The sequence below is a fragment of the Microtus pennsylvanicus genome, chromosome 1 (genome assembly GCF_037038515.1).
Source record: "Microtus pennsylvanicus isolate mMicPen1 chromosome 1, mMicPen1.hap1, whole genome shotgun sequence".
Classification (NCBI taxonomy): Eukaryota; Metazoa; Chordata; class Mammalia; order Rodentia; family Cricetidae; genus Microtus; species Microtus pennsylvanicus.
Genome location: NC_134579.1, coordinates 2894140 through 2912243, shown reverse-complemented (window position 1 = coordinate 2912243; position 18104 = coordinate 2894140).

Here is an 18104-nt window from a genome sequence, read left to right as displayed (position 1 = left end):
GTCTAAATATCAAATCTCAGATATTATTCTCCTTACTTTGTTGTTGCTTTTGTGAAATTTATTCGTTTGCATTTCAAAACAAAATCACTTGGGTCTGAGGATGAAATTCTATTTTTTCTGCTTCTGTCTTCTGAAAGTTGATGTCACAGGTGCATACATCCGAACTCAGTTTTATGTGATCGAAGGTTTTGTGTATGCTAGGTAAAGACTCTACCAATTGAACTATATTCCATGTCCTAAATTTTTATTAGTATGCATCGATTTTTGTCAATTCTCACAGTATACCTGTTATTTACAGCTTTTGTAGGTGTTATTAGGACTAATAGCAAAGCACTATGTATCATGATGCCATCTAGGCTTTTTTATCAGCATATGAAAATAATAGTACATTTGATAGTTTCAGTCATACATATTATTCTCTATTCAAACATGACTTATAGGAGCTAATTTCTGTGTAGGTATTGCCTTTGTCTAAAGTCATCCCACGCAATATTATGCAGTATGTGTTATGTGAATCCCAATTAACACCCAACTAGCAGTTCTTCACCTTTACCCATTTCTACTATGGCACGGAGCGATTTTGAAAATCCCCATGGAAAGAATTGCAAGCTAGTTTTAGGTGTAAAAGCATTTATTTAGTTACACAGTCAATACAGTTTTGAGAGTTGTCTAAACAAGGTGTACTTGAACATTTTTTCTGGGTGTAATTATCAAGAAAACTTGAAATTGGTAATTAGGGAATAGCAAAGGGTATCCCCATGGGAGTCAATCATCAGGTAGTAAAAAGCTTAAACTTTATTACACAACTTAAGTACTTAATAATATCTTCTGTTTAAAGGGACTTCACAAAATGTAAAAATTAAAAATAAAATTTTCAAAGACTGTATTCTGAGAGGCCACAGTAACTTCATTCTATCTTGACATAAGGTCAGAGAATTCAAATTTGTTCTTGCTCCTCAAAGCTAAGTAAGAAGATGTGTAGGAGGGTCTTCTTTCTATGTGTTGCTTTCATTGGTTGAATAAAGAAAACTGCCTTGGCTTTTGATAGAGCAGCCCTTAGATGGGCATGGTTAGACGAACAGAATTCTGGGAGGAAGAAGACAGTGTGGCAGACGCCATGGCTCTCTTCTCCAAGATGGACGCTGGTTAGACTCACGCCAGTAAGCCACAGTCAAGTGGCGTTATACATTAATGGAGATGGGTTGAACAAATATTTAAGAATTAGCCAATAAGAGGTTAGAACTAATGGGCCAATGTTTAAATGAATACAGATCTCTGAGTGATTATTTCATAAGCTAGCCGGGTGGCTGGGACGACAAGCAGCCCGCCAGGCTGGGAATAAGCTAGGCAGGCAACTGGGAGCCAGGCGGTGGGAAGCAGCCTGCAGCTCCCTTATTACAAGAGAGATGTTTGGGCAAAGGCGTGGTGACAAGATGCTTTGAGAATTAAAGAGGTGATTATGCTTGTTTATTCTTTGAACCACGGTAAGGTAGTCTTTTGCTCTCCCCTTTTGTCTGCATGTATAAAAGGGATATGAGAAATAAATTCTGGACTGCTGCAGTATTCACTAAGACTCCTCTCAATTCTGTCTTCTCTCTTTTGTCTCTTTCTTTCTTAATCCTCATTCCCTTCTTTAGGTACTGTTCAACATGATGACTAGTCCCGACACTATGTCTTGATAAACTCCACAAAATTTGTGTGGATGAGAAAAAAAAATCTATTGTATAACACCACCTAACATTTTATATTGTTTTTCTTATCTTAGTAAATTAGCAAAGAAAATGTGTTGTCTAAAATTATTCTCCTACATGGGAATACCTTGTTGTGCACCATTGCAAAAAGTCTTGTTTACCATTCTATCATTATGCAGAATTCAGCATTTACGTTTTGGTGACAAGAGCTAGTAGTTGTGGTCTTTCACTGGCATTCAAAAATAATGACCACGATAATAACCTCTATAATAACAATTAGCCTTCTGTGAGCACTTGGGTGCCATACCTGTGTTCACTGATTTCAATATATGACTTAGTTTTCATGCCAATACTTGAATGTTATTATCATATTTATGTGAAAGATGAAAAGAGTGTCATATTAGCCAGAAAAGTGAATTAAGCTCACCTATTTTATTTTAGAATTCTGAATCTTCATAATAGAATTTTACCAGTGCAACTGAAGCAGACGGGCATTTTTTTCTCCTCACCATTTGTATTCTGTACGGTTTGGAGAATTCTCTTGATTGCAAATCTCACACTTCCAAAGATTTTAGTTGGATCTTATGTGGCCCATACATGCTCAAAGAATTGAATGCAATTATTGACTTATTGTTGATTCTTTATAAATCATTAAGAGTGTACTTGGTTTTGTGTATATGAAGACTTGTATTCCTCTTTTTCATCTTTTTTTATTTGCTGGCTCAGGAATAATGATGCTTCACTGCTTTGTTTAGGAATTGAGGTGCACTCTAGCACTATAGCATTACCTAGCATGCATGGGGCTCCGAGTTTCATTTAAATATAGGACAAAACAGTGAAAAGGAATTAATCTAGAATGTCCTTTAAAGCACTCCTTATATTGTTATACCTTATCACCTTGGGTGAAACCCTGTTGGCCTTATTATGTTTGGAATAATTATGTACCCTTTGATCTAGGCACTGACATTTTAAAATGTTTTGAGCAAATTTTATTACCACTGCACCTTCAGCTTTCTTCTGTGTACAATGGATATACTTTCATGTTTTCTAATGCTGTGATGCTTATTAAATAAACAAGTGAAAATGTGTGTGGAGATTATAAGGCTGACAATAGTTTGCAGGAGACACAGTAACGGGAATAACATGGTGCCCAACAGCAACAGAATACTAGGAATGACAGTCTGGGTAACCCCAAGATTCTTCTCTTTTAAATACAGAGTTTAAAAATTGATACATGATTACTGTTTAAACAACATGAAAATGGTATACATAAAGTAGCAGTAAAGTAGTATAGATAAGCATGTGTAAACTGATATATATATATATATATATATATATATATATATATATATATATCTCATCTCGATTCTATTGTTGTGATAAAGTGTACGACAATAAACAGCAGGAGAGAGACGGAGATGGAGGAAGGGACTGAGAGGTGTGGAGAGAGGGGAAACTGTGGTGGGATGTAATATACCAGAGAAGAATTTTTAAAAATGAAGAGAGTAAGGTTTCTTTTAGCATATAAATTTAAGTTTTTTGTCGATTATTTCAGGGAAATTAATGGAAGAACTTCAGCCAGTATGTCACAATACATCCATAGAAAAAAGCTGAGTAAACTTAATGAGAAACGAAGCATGCATGCTTCATTCTCAGCTTTCTGTATTCTTTTTTAGTCCTTGCCCAAAGGATGGGAATGTTACTGCCCACCATAAATGTGTATCTTCCCACATCAACTAAGACAATCAAACTCTCCTTCACACAAGTAACAGTACACAGACTGAGCATGTGCACTTGTGAATTTATGAATGTGTATCATTCATGAAAAAGATGCCACTAATATGAAACAAAGCAAGGAGGGACATGGGAGGGCTGGGAGGGAAGGAGAGAAGGCAGTCAGAAGATTTGTAGTTACATTATAATCTCAAAAAATAAGAGAAATAACTAAAAATTATAAAAACAAAAATAAACAAACAAAAATCCCAATCCCCACAGATATGCCCTACGTTCAACTTATTATGAATTCTCCATTAAGAAAGTACTTTCGTTCAGCTGATAATTAATCTAATCATCATACACAGTATACTGAACACACTGGGATAATTAACATATTTGTTATCTCAAACATTTACGATTAGTTTTTGGCAAGATCATTGAAACTTTGAAATATCCATTGTTGACTGTTGTCACTGTGACACTGATAAATGCTAGACTTTGTTCATATTGAAACTTCTCACCCTTTGACCAATCTCCCTGTTCCTCTCCCTCAATCTGCCCTGTTTCCACTGTTTGTGTTAAGGCTTCACCCCAGCCCATGGCATTCATATATGCAAAAAGTCTGGGATGCTTGGGTGGAATGTTCCATCCCAAGACCCCTCCCATGGAGTTGCCTCAGTCCAGACTCCATGTCTGAGAAAGTCCACCAAATGGTGATCTCCCTCCCCAGATGCTCAAGATCACTCCCACAAAGTATTTAAACTGAGCCCCCTGATCCTGAGAACAAATACATGGTTTCCTGGTCTTCCTTCCACATCTCCACTCTGAGGGCCTGGGAGGCCACCCGAGATTGCTTGGTATCCAAAAACCTGGGCTTTTTCTTTTTCGGTTTGATTTGGTTTGATTTGGATTATTGCGTTGGTGGAGAGGTTTATCAGGCCATAAAAACCTTTCAAGTACCTTCTACTTCCACAAGATAACATGCTTAGGTTCTGTTTATGAACCGTCCCTCACTATTTCACTCCTGTGGGATGTCGAGGGTCCACCTGGGGACGACATAGTGCCTACCTGACACACAAAGGGAAGATACCAGCCCTTTACAGCAGCCTGTCACACTGATTCCCAGTGAGCAATGGGCAAACATTCTGTTCACTTATCACCAAAACAGAAGGCAGCTGTGTGACGCATCCTCTACCTGAACCTGTTTCCTTGAAAGACCACTGCTTGTCTAGGTTATCAGTTTTGGACACTGTAGTCCTGTGAGGCTGCTTTGCTCAGTCACTTTTGTTCTAAGTCTACTAAAAGTGGATCATCTTGGTCAATGTCAGGTCATGTCTGCAGTCTTTGTTGTTCAAAGGCAAAGGTAAACATGCTGAGAACTAAGGAAGAGCATTTTATATTACACTTTGAACGGTGCAGTGACTTGAAAGAACTTAGAAAATTAAGGTAATTAGGCAGGGAGAGTGAGAGCCCCTAATGTAAAAGCTGTAGGCTTCCAATAGAGAGATAATTTAAGATATATTTTTTAATTTTTAGTTAGTAATGAAGTACTATGACCCCAATATGTACAGTGACTACATGTGTATTTTCTGACAGAAGTGAGAAGTAAGGGGAAGAAGGAAGGGAAGAAAGAAGGGGAGGAAGGAAGAAAGAAGGTAGAGAACAAGAAGGGAAGAGAAAGAGGGAAGGAGCTGGAGGAAGAGTGGGTAGAGGGGAGAAACACATCACTTCTCTAGAGACTTGACTGTAAATGGTCCACACTGGTTCCATTGATTGTAGACATGGTTTCCCATTTCCTAAAATACTGATTCTTCCTGATTGTAACCAAAGTAATGGCAGAGTTACTTAAAAAATATGCCATTAGATGGCCAACTCACTGCCAGTCTGCTCAGAGAATTGGCAGAGATGGAGTGCTGCTAGTTGCTCTTGTCAAGAAATTACTAGAAGGTGCACTGGGCACACATGCACAAGCACACACAGATGGACAGAAAGAGAGAGAGAATCAGGAAAAGTGGAAAAGCTTGTGTCTGAGCAGAGAGCGAGGTTCCGCTCTTACTGTAGAGCTCTAGGAATTACGTTGTTTGTATTCACCTAGGCAGCTTGCTCTTTCAAATGATAGATGACACACCATATAACACTTTTTTTTTTAAATTCATGTGCTCTTGTTTCTGGCCATGGGAGGCATGATCCATTCAAGAATGAAATTCTGGGTTTCTGGAGTAAATCACTGCACAAGGGAGCAACGTAGCTCCTATGTCTTAGTAGCCCAGCCAAGACAGGAAAATGAAAATTCCCACAGAAGCCCTTACGTATACTTTTCTTTCCCTGATGCAATATTCAATTCTGACATATGGGAAAATAACAGTGGTCTAGGAATGACTGAGAAGAGTAAGATATGGCTATTTTATGAAGACCTTCAAAGCCATAGATATTCAAATGGCCAGGAAGATTAAAGTGCCAGTAAACACAGAGGAATCTCTGGCTGAACAAATTTCAAATGCTTCTTAGGGAGAGGGCTAAGTGTCAGTTTTCCTAACAGACAACGCAGCCACTAGTGTGCACACCTCTAGTGCTTTAGGAGGATTTGCAAAGTCTTGGGTAATAGCAAAATTCCATAGGTTTGTACTGTTTTCATACTTTATACCTCATACTAGTCTAGACCTGTCTTCCAAACTGCTTTTCTTATAAAACATCGACTAGAGATAGGTCTCACATTGCTGAAAACAAAGAAAAATACCACTTTTCCAGGGTTTTTGCCATTCCACTTAATTTTCTGATTTTCTTCTCCCTGACTACCTTCTAACCTCTTCCTCAGCACCTTCATCCATGCAGCTGAATGAGCTAAAACACACACACATACACACAGTATTTTCTTGACTTCAAATTTCTTCATGACTCTCATCTCTGAGAACTCCGTGTACTACAGCATAACACGCTACACATTTCTGGCTGGCTCATTCCTTGCCCTCCTTGGTGGTTGCGGAACACATTTCTTTTCTTTTTTTTGATAAACAAACTTGGGAATGCTTTTTCACCATCTGTACTTTCACTAATAATCATATTTCCTTATTTATTTGGAAATTAGACAGATAAAATCTTCAGAAATCACTTACCATCCCATCCATTGGCTTGTACTGTTTCGCACTGACTTCTATTCCCACTTCTTTACTCTGTAGCACGAGAATCCTTCCTCTTGATCTTTGAATGGTAAATTGAGCGCATTGCTCTGCAAGTATCAAGCTCTTCTTCATTAGTGCTCCCTACCCGGCTAATTATTTCCATACCATACAGATTGTTTGAAATGGCCACACACCAGCAGAACAGTCAGAGACAGGCCTTGCTTCCCTGTTAGGACTCCCACAAGAAGATTGATATACACAACTGTTGGTTTTATGCAGAAGACATAGGGCAGTCATATCCAGGCTCCGTGGTTGTTGGTTCAGTCTCTCAGCTATTGTGAACCCAGGTTAGTTGATTCTATGGGTTTTCTTGTGAAAATCTTGATCCCTCTGGCTCCTACAATCCTTCCTTCTTCTCTACAGCAGGCTTTCCAGAGCTTAGATCATGTTTGACTGTGGGTCTCTGCATCGTTTTTCCAGCAGTTGCTTGGTGAAGCCTCTCTGATGACCACTGGGCTAGGCACCAATCTGTGAGTGCAGTCATCATTACATTGGCATTTTTTTCTCTAGTTGTATTTGGTTCTATCTTAGTTAGGTCTCTGAGCCATCAAGCTACTGGTTCCCAGCATTCTAGGCAGTGTCAAGGGTGGGCTCACTCTACTGGCATGGGTCTCAGGCTGGACCAGCCATTGTTTGGCCACTCCCACAATCTCTGTGTCACCCTTGCTCCAGCACATCTCATAAGCATCTGGTTTAAGCCATGCTTTCCTGTGTTTGATACAGTGTCCAGACTTCTCTCGTTAGTGCAGCTACCAGCAGCCATTGAGAGTGCGCAAATTATATGATTCCTTCTGTTAGCTATTCTTTCCAGCCTGGATCTGACATATTCCAACTAATTTCCAGTCTCCCTTTCCTCTAGTGTTTTCCTCTAAAAGCTCTTAATTTCAACCATCAACTCACTTTTTGCAGTTATTGAACTGATGGCTACGAGAGGGACTTAGCTGTATCTTATAATTGCCATACAGTATACCAAATATTCATTAATACCTATCTTTAAAATTTTACTCTGAACCTGTTTGCTTCTTTCCACTTGACTGTCAATAGCTTAAACTTGTTAGTCTATCATCAACCCTGGTGTGAAATATTGCTATAGCTTTCTAATTGTTTTGCTTTTTTCCTTTTACTTATAGGTAGAGTCTGAGAAGTTATATATTCAACATGATCCCTTGGAATATAAGTTACATAATATTGTATAAGGGAACTATAAATATTCACACACAAGTCACCTTAGGGTCATGCCTGGATTACATGGTGTAGGCTTAATTATTTAAGAAATATTGTTTTCCAAAGGATAAGCACAATTTTCTACTTGTAGTAGTTGTGTATAAGGAGTCAAGTTCCTCTACATCATAACTATAAAGACAGAAAGGAAATCATTGGACACCTAACATTAGTAAATGGGGAAGAACAACCAATAGTGATAGAAAATGGATTCAGATATGCACTAAGAATGATTTTGAGACGATGGATTATTTTGGCTGTGATAATGATTTTTTAAGCATGTATATGTATGTATATATTTGTAAACATATATTTAAAATACTTTAAATTTTATAGCATGTATGCATTTCACTGAGTGCAAATTCTACTCTTAAATAGTTATGAGAGCCATGATATTCTATTTATCTATCATGCACGTTAAATGAGGTAGTGCATGAAAAGTTCTAGGCAGGAGAATAATTTATGTTAAAGTGTGCAATAAATGGTAACTATTATAACTTTATTATCACGAGTAAGGTAATCTTCCACTCTGCTGCCTAGAGATATGTGGCACTAATTCAGATGTGGAGACAGGAATAACCTCTTTCAAAAGGTACTTGTGCTTTTATGGTAAATGCTTAAGAGTTTTTAGTTGTAAGAAATTCTAAAATAGATTCCCCAATATGAAAAGCAATAGTTAACATACCACGAACATATAAAAAACGATGAGAAATTTGGGCCCTTTTTATAAAACATCATGGAAGCAAATTTAATCCCCTATTTCAATACTTTTAATTTGCCTCATAAAATAGAGTCCTATGAAATTACCCGGGACATACGGCTAAAGCCATGGAACAAAAGTAGTCAAAAAAGACTCCAAAGGAATATCCACAAGATCTTTTAAGAATGAGGCATTGTATGGACTCTGGGTTGCTTCTCATGGTCATGGCAGAGAGCATGCAAACTCACCACTGAAATGTGCTCCTCATTGTTTATTATTGACTATCTTATTGTTATATTTAGTTATTAATGCCTCAGTTCAGGAAATTTTGATTATATTGTTTGACAGATAGATTTCCACTTTAAGGATATCTATTTATGTTTACACATGTGCCACACAGATCTTTATCAGAAGTTAGTTCATTTAGAGGGGAAAAAAAGGCAAAACCAATTGTAACAAAAATCTGGGTGTGACTTCTGACCTCTTTTTCAGCAACGAAAACAGATAATACCACTCTTAATTAAAACAAATGTGCTAAAAATAACAAGGTTGCCATGGTTCTATGGAGGAAAAAGAAGTTCAATTATGCTTCTGTCAAAGCTGGAGCATCATTAAGAATATTGACTAACAAGGAGGAAAAGCATTGCCTTTTTCTGTAATTTTCCCCTCAATTTATTGTTAACTATTAAGTTCACTTCATTTATATACATATGCGCGCGCACACACACACACACACACACACACACACACACACACACACTGCGGCTTGGGCCTCAAGTTAGACCAGTCATTGGTTTGCCACTTCCACAAGCTTTGAGCCACCATTGCCCCAACACATCTTACAGGCAGGTGTTGCTGAATGCTTTGCAGCTCTGCTGGTGTCCCAGTGCCACCATTGGGAGACTTACATGGTTGCAGAAGATGGCCCTTTCAGGCGCTGTATTACTGTTCTTACCCAAGTCCCCCTCATATATCCAAGGAAGTTTCCATACTGCCCCATGAGGATTTGTGTCTAATCTTATTTAATCTTGTTATGCCTTTTACAGTTGATATCCCTGGGAAGCCTGTTTTTTTTCTGAAAGGAAATGAAGGAGTAGTGGATCTGGGAAAGAGAGGAGGTGGGAAGGTTCTGAGAGTGGAGGGAGAAGAGGCTTCTATCAGGATGTGTTGCATGAGAGAAGAATAAATAATAAGAAAAAATAATGAAACAACGAATACAGAGCACACAGACCTTTACCTGATGAAATCGACCACTGATTTTATGAGGAACAATTCTTGTGTTGGTCTTTTAATAGAGTTTCCTTTCTACAGTAAAATATTTTGTTATGGAAATTTGGTGATGAATATTATTTACATACTAATATTAAATATAAGGGCAATGCATCTGGGATAGCTGATTATTCTAGGGTTGGTTTATACAAGCTTAAAGTCTACTTTTAGACTTTCCATATAGTTATATGATTAGCTTATAGTCATTAGTTATAGTTTTGAGTTATATAGCCCAAGTTGTGAGACATCAACTTTTTCTGGTGCATAATACAAAAATAAATCTGCTCGATGAATCTCAAAGTCCCTGACTGAGGCCTTTTAAAGAATCCGTGGGGTAAGGGAGAAGTTTCAGTGGAAAGGCAGCTGCAAGTAGTGCAAGAATGAAGACTTGTGTTAGAATCTACACAATCCTTACCTTCGTCTCTCTCTCTCTCTCTCTCTCTCTCTCTCTCTCTCTCTCTCTCTCTCTCTCTCTCTCTCTCTCTCTCTCTTTCTCTCTAAAACACTGTTATTACACAGTAAACACAAGTCCAAGTTTTCTTACAGGATGGTACCTCCTTTTTAAACTTTACATTTCTTTTTCTTTTTCAGGACAGAGTTTCTCTGAAGCTTTGGGCTTGTCCTGGAACTAGCTCTTGTAGACCAGGCTGGCCTTGTACTCACAAAGATTTGCCTGCTTCTGACTTCTGACTTCTGAGTGCTGGGACTAAAGGCTTGTGCCACCACCAACCAGCATTTAAACTTTTCTATTAAATATATTTTTTCAGATCATATATTTTAATTGCGGTTGCCCATCCCAGCTTCTCAGTTTCTCCTTCTTTACCTCTCCTTTCATCTGGATCCACGCCTTTTCTGTCTTTAATAATAAAACAGACAGGCATTGAATGGATAAGAGTAAAAGAAAATATAATACAGTGAAAGAAAACAAAAGTAAACACATTGGAATAGGACAAAACAAACAGAAGGTAAAGCGCTCAAGAAGAAGCACAAGAAACAGAAAATAAATGCCAAGATCCACTCCTTTACACATTAAGATATTCCATAAAACCACAAAACTGGAAGCCACAATATATGTATACAAAGAACATGTATGGTATAGAAAAAGAGAAAAAATAGCTAAAAACTAAAACTAAAAGATATAAAAAAATGCCCCAACACAATCTTATGAGTCAAGGAACCTCCATAGATGCCAGTGAGCTTGTTTGCTGTTGGCTCTCTAATGCTGGGGCATGTGGCCCGCCCTAAGTTCGTTTCCCAAATTAAACTCCCTTGAAAAAAATGAATCTTCATTTGCAAGTGGTTATCAATTGGAGATAGCTCTGTGTTAGGGATGAAGGCTTGGTCCACTGCTTCTTTCATGTCTAGGATGGCATCTGTGCAGACCTGTGTAGGCCTAATGCATGCTGCCTCTCCTGCATGTTCAACTGTGTTTGTCCTGTTGTGTTTAGAGGGTCGTCTTTTTATTTTATTTTAATTTTTATTTTTGGTGTCTTTCCTCCCTTGTGACTCTTACACTCTCTATTTTCTGTGGGGTTTCTTGAGTCTTGAGGAAGTGGTTTGATGGAGATGTTCCATTTAAGGCTGAGTGTTCCACAGTTTCTCAGTTTCCTTATATTGTCTAACTGTGGGTCTTTGTATTTGTTCTTATCTGCTGTAGAAGGAAGCTTCTTTAATGATATCTGGACAAGGTACTCTCTGCAAGTATAGCAGAATGTCATTAGGAGTCACTTCATTGCTGTGGTTTCTATAGTAGAACAGTAGTATTTGGCTATCATAGTCTCATATAGTTTCAGGTTCTGGTCACGTAGGCAGTGTCTGCTGTTGGTTTCTCATGGCATCTCATGGAGTGGGTCTTAAGTCAAGTCAGCTATGGGTTGGTTACTCCTTTACCCTTTGTGTCATCATTACCCTAGTATATCTGGCAGGCAAGAACTTGTAAATAGAGACTGCTTCTTCGTTTTCCAGCCATCTAGACCTGAATAATCACACAGAAACTCTACTAATTACAACACTGCTTGACCTATAGCTTAGGCATTTTCCTGACTAAATCTTATATCTTAAATTAACCCATATCTGTAAATCTGTATACCACCATGAGGCTGTGGCCTACTGGTAAAGGATCTGGGCATCTTTTTCCTTCAGCAGCTATAGGGTGTATCTCTGATTCTGCCTACATTCTTTCTCTTTATCTCTGTTTGGATTTCCTGTCTGGCTTTAATCTGCCCTGCCATAGGCCGAAGAAGTTTCTTTATTAAACAATAGTATAAAACATATTCATAGCATACAGAAGGGAATTCCATACCAGGAACTATTGTAGGTTGAACAGTTTGTATTTGCGTTGCTTTACACTTCTTTTGTAGTAACATGCAGAGTACCTTACAGTACCAAGAACAGTAGTCAGTAGGGGTATAGGCTCTTGGTAGGCACCAGCTTGTCTTCATGTTCCATGAGTTATGTAGGTGTCTTCAGCAGTAGGTTGTTACTGTCAGTTTGCAGAGAACAGCTTATAGTCTAGACAACAACCATGTTGTTTGGGGGGTTCCATGGAACCCCTTTGGTCAAAAATTCCATTAGCCATAACTCAGTCACATTACTTGAAGCTTCATTTGGTGACAGGAGATGTTCATTTGGGGTTCTGTATCCCCTATTATCCATTTATATCATTATTATTTATAACATATTATTCATATGTTTATTTTTAAAAGCTTCTATTCTATTAAGTTTCCACACTACCCATCAAATGCCCTTAATTTTCACTGCTTCTGACTATATTACCTACCTCATCCTCCTCTTCCCTTCCCCTCCCCACTTCACCCTTCTGTTCCAACCCTCCCCTCTCCCCATCCATCCATAACTACATTTTCTATTTTGCTTTCCTAGAGAGGTCTATCTTTCCCTACCATCGGTCGTTATTTTATACCTAATCTCTGTGGTTATATGGATAGTAGTTTGCTTACCACTATCTTAACAACTAATATTCTCTTGCAAAAGAATACATTTTTTTTGTGATTCTGGGTGTGGGTTAAGGTAAACACTTTTAGCATTTGGCATATTTATTTATTTCAAATTTTATCTTCATCACCATTTTTTGTGGGATCTGGCAGGGTGTGTGTATACTTGATGCCCAGGCTTACATGTGGAGGAAGAACATAATTTTCCAAGGTAGTTTATCTTCTGTCACACATCCAAGTAACAAACTCTGCTCACAAGGTTTCCTTTATAATTATGTTAAATATCTCATTGACAAGTATTTTTAAGTATTTTTAGTATTTATTATAAAAATATAATCTTAAGTAACTTTTTTATTCATAGACCAACATGTTTTTCTAAAATTTTCAACTTATAGAATAGAACAGCATCATATATTAAAATTTGACTTTAAGAACATTTTGTTTCCAGAAACATTTAGGTTGCTGTTTTGAGTGATAGGTATGTTTTATTTTTCAGATGTGTGATGTGGTAAGATATTATGCTTACTATTGTCATTTGTCAAGCTTTATTTATTTTTTGCTGGCATAGGCACAAAAGAAAAAATTGTGTTTATAAAGTGTTGCATATTTTAAGTGAGTTTTTTCCTTTTATTGTATTTAAACCCTTTAATTTACTTGTGCAGTCTGCTACTCTCTGATATATGAACTTGGTATTTATCAAACCTTGGTAGCTAGTGCTAAGGAAATCTAACTGAAAGCGTTGTATTCTTACACTTGTTTCATTTGTCCTGGTCTGTTGAGTTTTCCTTAAAAGAAACTAATGCCTGTCACATGTCTCAAAAGAAGATGATAGCAATAAAATTAATATCATTTATTCTAGTGTTTTTAAAGAATGAGTATTTGCTTATTTATACAAAGAGATAGATATAGATATAACAGATAAAGACATATAAATATACATACAACTGAATAGCTGAGTGTGTATTGAGAGTAAAGTCACATCTCAGTATACCTTACAAGTATGCTTGCAATGATTAGAATCACATTTAAACAATTTATTAACTGAGGAGAATAGTGTTATTCTGTGTGCCTCAATTGCTATTGAATGTGGCAGAAGATCTGAGGGCCAGGAGATAGAATTTGAATTTAGGATTGATTGAGGTCTTAATTAATCTTAAGGCAGGCATTTGATGATCATGTCTCCAAAGACTCATGTACATGGTAGAGATATTAATACTTTAAGCAGTTCCACTGTCACAATACATACATGCACACACACATTGCACATTGCACATACACACACCGATGTACACGTACACAAGCATGCACACACACATTGCACATTGCACACACACACACACCGATGTACACATACACAAGCATGCACACACACATTGCACATTGCACACACACACCCCGACGTACACATACACAAGCATGCACACACACATTGCACATTGCACACACACACCCCGACGTACACATCCACAAGCATGCACACACACATTGCACATTGCACACACACACACCGACGTACACATACACAAGCATGCACACACACATTGCACATTGCACACACACATTGCACATTGCACACACACCGATGTACACGTACACAAGCATGCACACACACATTGCACATTGCACACACACATTGCACATTGCACATACACACACCGATGTACACATACACAAGCATGCACACACACATTGCACATTGCACACACACACACCGACATACACATACACAAGCATGCAGAGGTAAGGTACACTTTGAGGCGAGCTACAGCTTCTGGGAAAATACCTCTTTGCTTGACAAATGTCAGATATTAATATTTATAAGCAGGGATTTCATTTTAAAGGTACACATCATTCTTTCATTTCATTAGTGTTTGAAGATAGAGTAGGACTGTGGGTATACATTTTTTTTTGTTTTGAGAAAAATCATTTTGCCATAAATGATAAAGTAAAAATCATCTTTGAAAATAAAATGGTCAGTGCTCTTTAATGATAATGTAAAGGTTTATCTTTATGGGCAGCATTCAATCTTTAAGGTTTTTTTTTATAGGAAGACATGTTTAGCTTTTAAATAGACATTTAGACTTCTTCATCTTGTAAAGATTTACATTAGTGGTTAGATAAGAAGACTATAGTTCTCTCTGCACAGAATCAGAGATTTCTCATGTGTAAGCTGTGTGACCTGACTGAGCTTTGTAACCTCCGTATCTCTGGAGATGTAACTGGATCTCCTTCCTATTGTAATCACAAGCAAAAATACTCATGTATTCTTAACATATTATGACAAACATGAGTTAGCATCATGTAGTTAGCTCAATTGATAGAACTGAGGATTCCTTTAAAACATTTTTTAAGAGGAAAGTATAAAATTTTTATTATACTTACAAGGGGATCTTTACATGGGATTGACTTCAGAACAATTGCGGAAAAATGATGTTTTCATATTTAAAGAAATTGTCTTAAATTAGAATCTTTCATAATACATGAATACATTTTATTTTGATCAAATCCACTTGTAACATGTTACTTTAACTCTTCCCAAGTTCCTTCCCCTCAAAACCCCTCTATGTTTCATGTGTGTTGGCTAGCTCACATGACATTTGCACCATTATTATATCAATGGGCATATCTCGTCAGGTCAATCATTATTTTAATTTAAAGGTTCACAGATGGGTAATGCAGTAGGTACCTGTTCTCTTCTGGTAGCCTGCCTAGCAAAAGGAAGATGCTTCCAGTTCACTATCAACTTGATTTCTTTAAGTCCTGTGCCTGAAGTATATATTGTCTTCAGCACTAGGGTTTTACTTTCTACTTCTGTTGTGCAGTCAAGTGCAATGGCAAGATCCTTTGTTGCTTATGAGATTCCCAGACTCCCTTGTCTTGAAGGAAAGTATCCCACATTTCAGTCTATTTATTTGATAGATTTTTTGTTTCTGGGGGAAGCATTATCCGTTACGTAGAATTATTCCAATCAAGTTACTACTGTGAATACCTTTTTCTAAGAAACAGAAAATGAAGGCAAAGAGATTTAAGTGGAAAGAAGATAGGAGATAAAGTGATTGGAGGACAGTTAAGGTAGATAAATAATATTAAGAATGTTTGAAAAACCAGATAGAAACCTATTATTTTATAAACACACACGCGCGCACGCACACACACACACACACACACACGCACACACACACACACGCACACACACACACACACACGAGTTTAGCTGGAGATTCTTGAAGTTACTAAGTTACTTTGGGTTGCTAAAGGATTCTGACATGATTTGTAAGAGTGTATTTTCTCAACTAGAGAAATGATAGTTAGGAGTTTAGGTTTTAATGAATTGTCACAGTTGGAACTTTATGCAAGGACAACCTTAATGAGTGAAAAATATCCGCCAAGTTGCCAAGTATTCAAGAAAGCTATTAATCTTAGGGGAGAGATGAGCATGAAAGACAAATTAGAAAAACTTAGTTTGATATAATACGGAAATGTTTTTACATTTCTAAGACAAGTTGATACTTGGATATCAAGAGAAGAAAACTTCTGTGCACTATTTATGGAGAAACTGAAATGATGGTGCTGGACCACAGCACATTGGCAAAGATGAACCAAAGCCATCAGAAAAACTTAATGCTGTGGGTCCAGGGGTGTCATGGTTTTGTTCCAAGATTAAATTATTTGCTTTGATGTGCATGTGTGGTGTCAGCAGGCCTCTGGAAGATACGTTTATCTATCATTACCAGTAACATGTCAATCAGAATAAAAGAAAGTACTTATGCTAATTTGAGAATCAATGTGATGCAGAGAAAGCACTACTGGTCTGTGCATCTCTCATCTCAAGTGAGTAAGAAGTGACCCATGAAAGAGGGCCATTGCAGAGGTGGTTTCAAGGCACACAAGCTGGGAGAGGTAGCTCATATCATAATATGGTCTCAGAAGAACATACCAGTGTTTCTCAGCCAGAAAACCCTGATACACTGGATATAGTAAGTGATGAAAGCTGTGAAAAAATTAGGCTCTTGTAATATGGACATTAAAGTGCCTGCTTTGATAGAAAAAGTTGTTAAGCAGCACTACTTCACAGGACTATGTGACCCCACAAGATGTAATGAAAAATAATTTGTTTTTCTTAAACGTTTTTAGTGTCAGCACCAAAACAATGACAGATGACTCATCTCCCAAAGTATTCTAGTTATTTTGATTTTTCCTCAGGTTCCTAGTACCTACAACTGTCCTCAGCTTGGCACTGGCCTCCTTGCTTTCTCCTATTGCTGTCTTGACTACTGTTAACCTATTGAATGTAAGATCTCCTGATGGTAAGAACCATGGTTGCAAATTTATGGCCTTTGGGAGGAAAGGAATCACTTCTTCCATTACCCAGAGCATAAGCAACATCAGGCCATGACTATTTACAAAGACAAGCTTTCATTCAAAAGCTAATGTTTACTCACATTGATCAACCATAGAGCCCTCAGGCCCACAACTTAGAATTTGAATTATTTCTTCTCCACGAGGTTCCTGATGGAAGTATGCCCACTTTCTCCATGCGAATGCTCTTTAAATCATCATTGTCTCTGAACTTAGTGTGCCATTTCCCTATTCTTAGGCCTTATGCACCTATTCTCTTAATGCAAGAGAAAAGCAGAAGATTTTCTTCATAGCATACATTGATTCATTATTTCCTCAATATTAAACATGGACTAACGTTATTGACAGTGAGAGGATGCATAATATGCAAGTGGAAGACCCTGTGCCAGTTCAAAACACAGACCTCACACATGACAATACTCTGTAGCTGGCGGTGGGCTTTCAAATGTCTGTTTATTATGTCTGGGAAAGCCTCACATGAAGGTAAGCTGTTATCTAGCACAGTTTGTAGTTCTTTGAAGACCCGACTGGAAGTTAGAAACACTGTTATATGTGTAGTTATGTGTATTTGTGCATGTGTATGTGTTTGTGTGTGAGTCTACATACAAATGAATGAAAGATCCCGCAGAAGCTATAAAAGGTTGTTTGATACCCTAGAGTTGGAGTTATATCTTATGAGCTACCTAACTTTAGTGTTGGTCCTCTGCAAGAAAAGTACATGGTTTTTACTGCTGAGTAATCTCTCTGACCTGACCCTTTTTCTTCTTTCATATTTTCTCTCTCATTTGTTTTCTTTCTTATTTTTCATAATGTTTAAAATTAGTTCTTAGATATTTTCCTACAATGTGTTTTGTTCATGTTAACTTTTTTGTCCCAACTCCTCCTAGATCCTCTCCCTCATTTCTTACCATACTTTGTATCCTTTATGTTCATAAAACCCATCAAGTCCAAGTTTTGCTACTCATATAATTTTAGATGTGTAGACTTCTACTGGACTATGATAGACTTATCTGTGTTA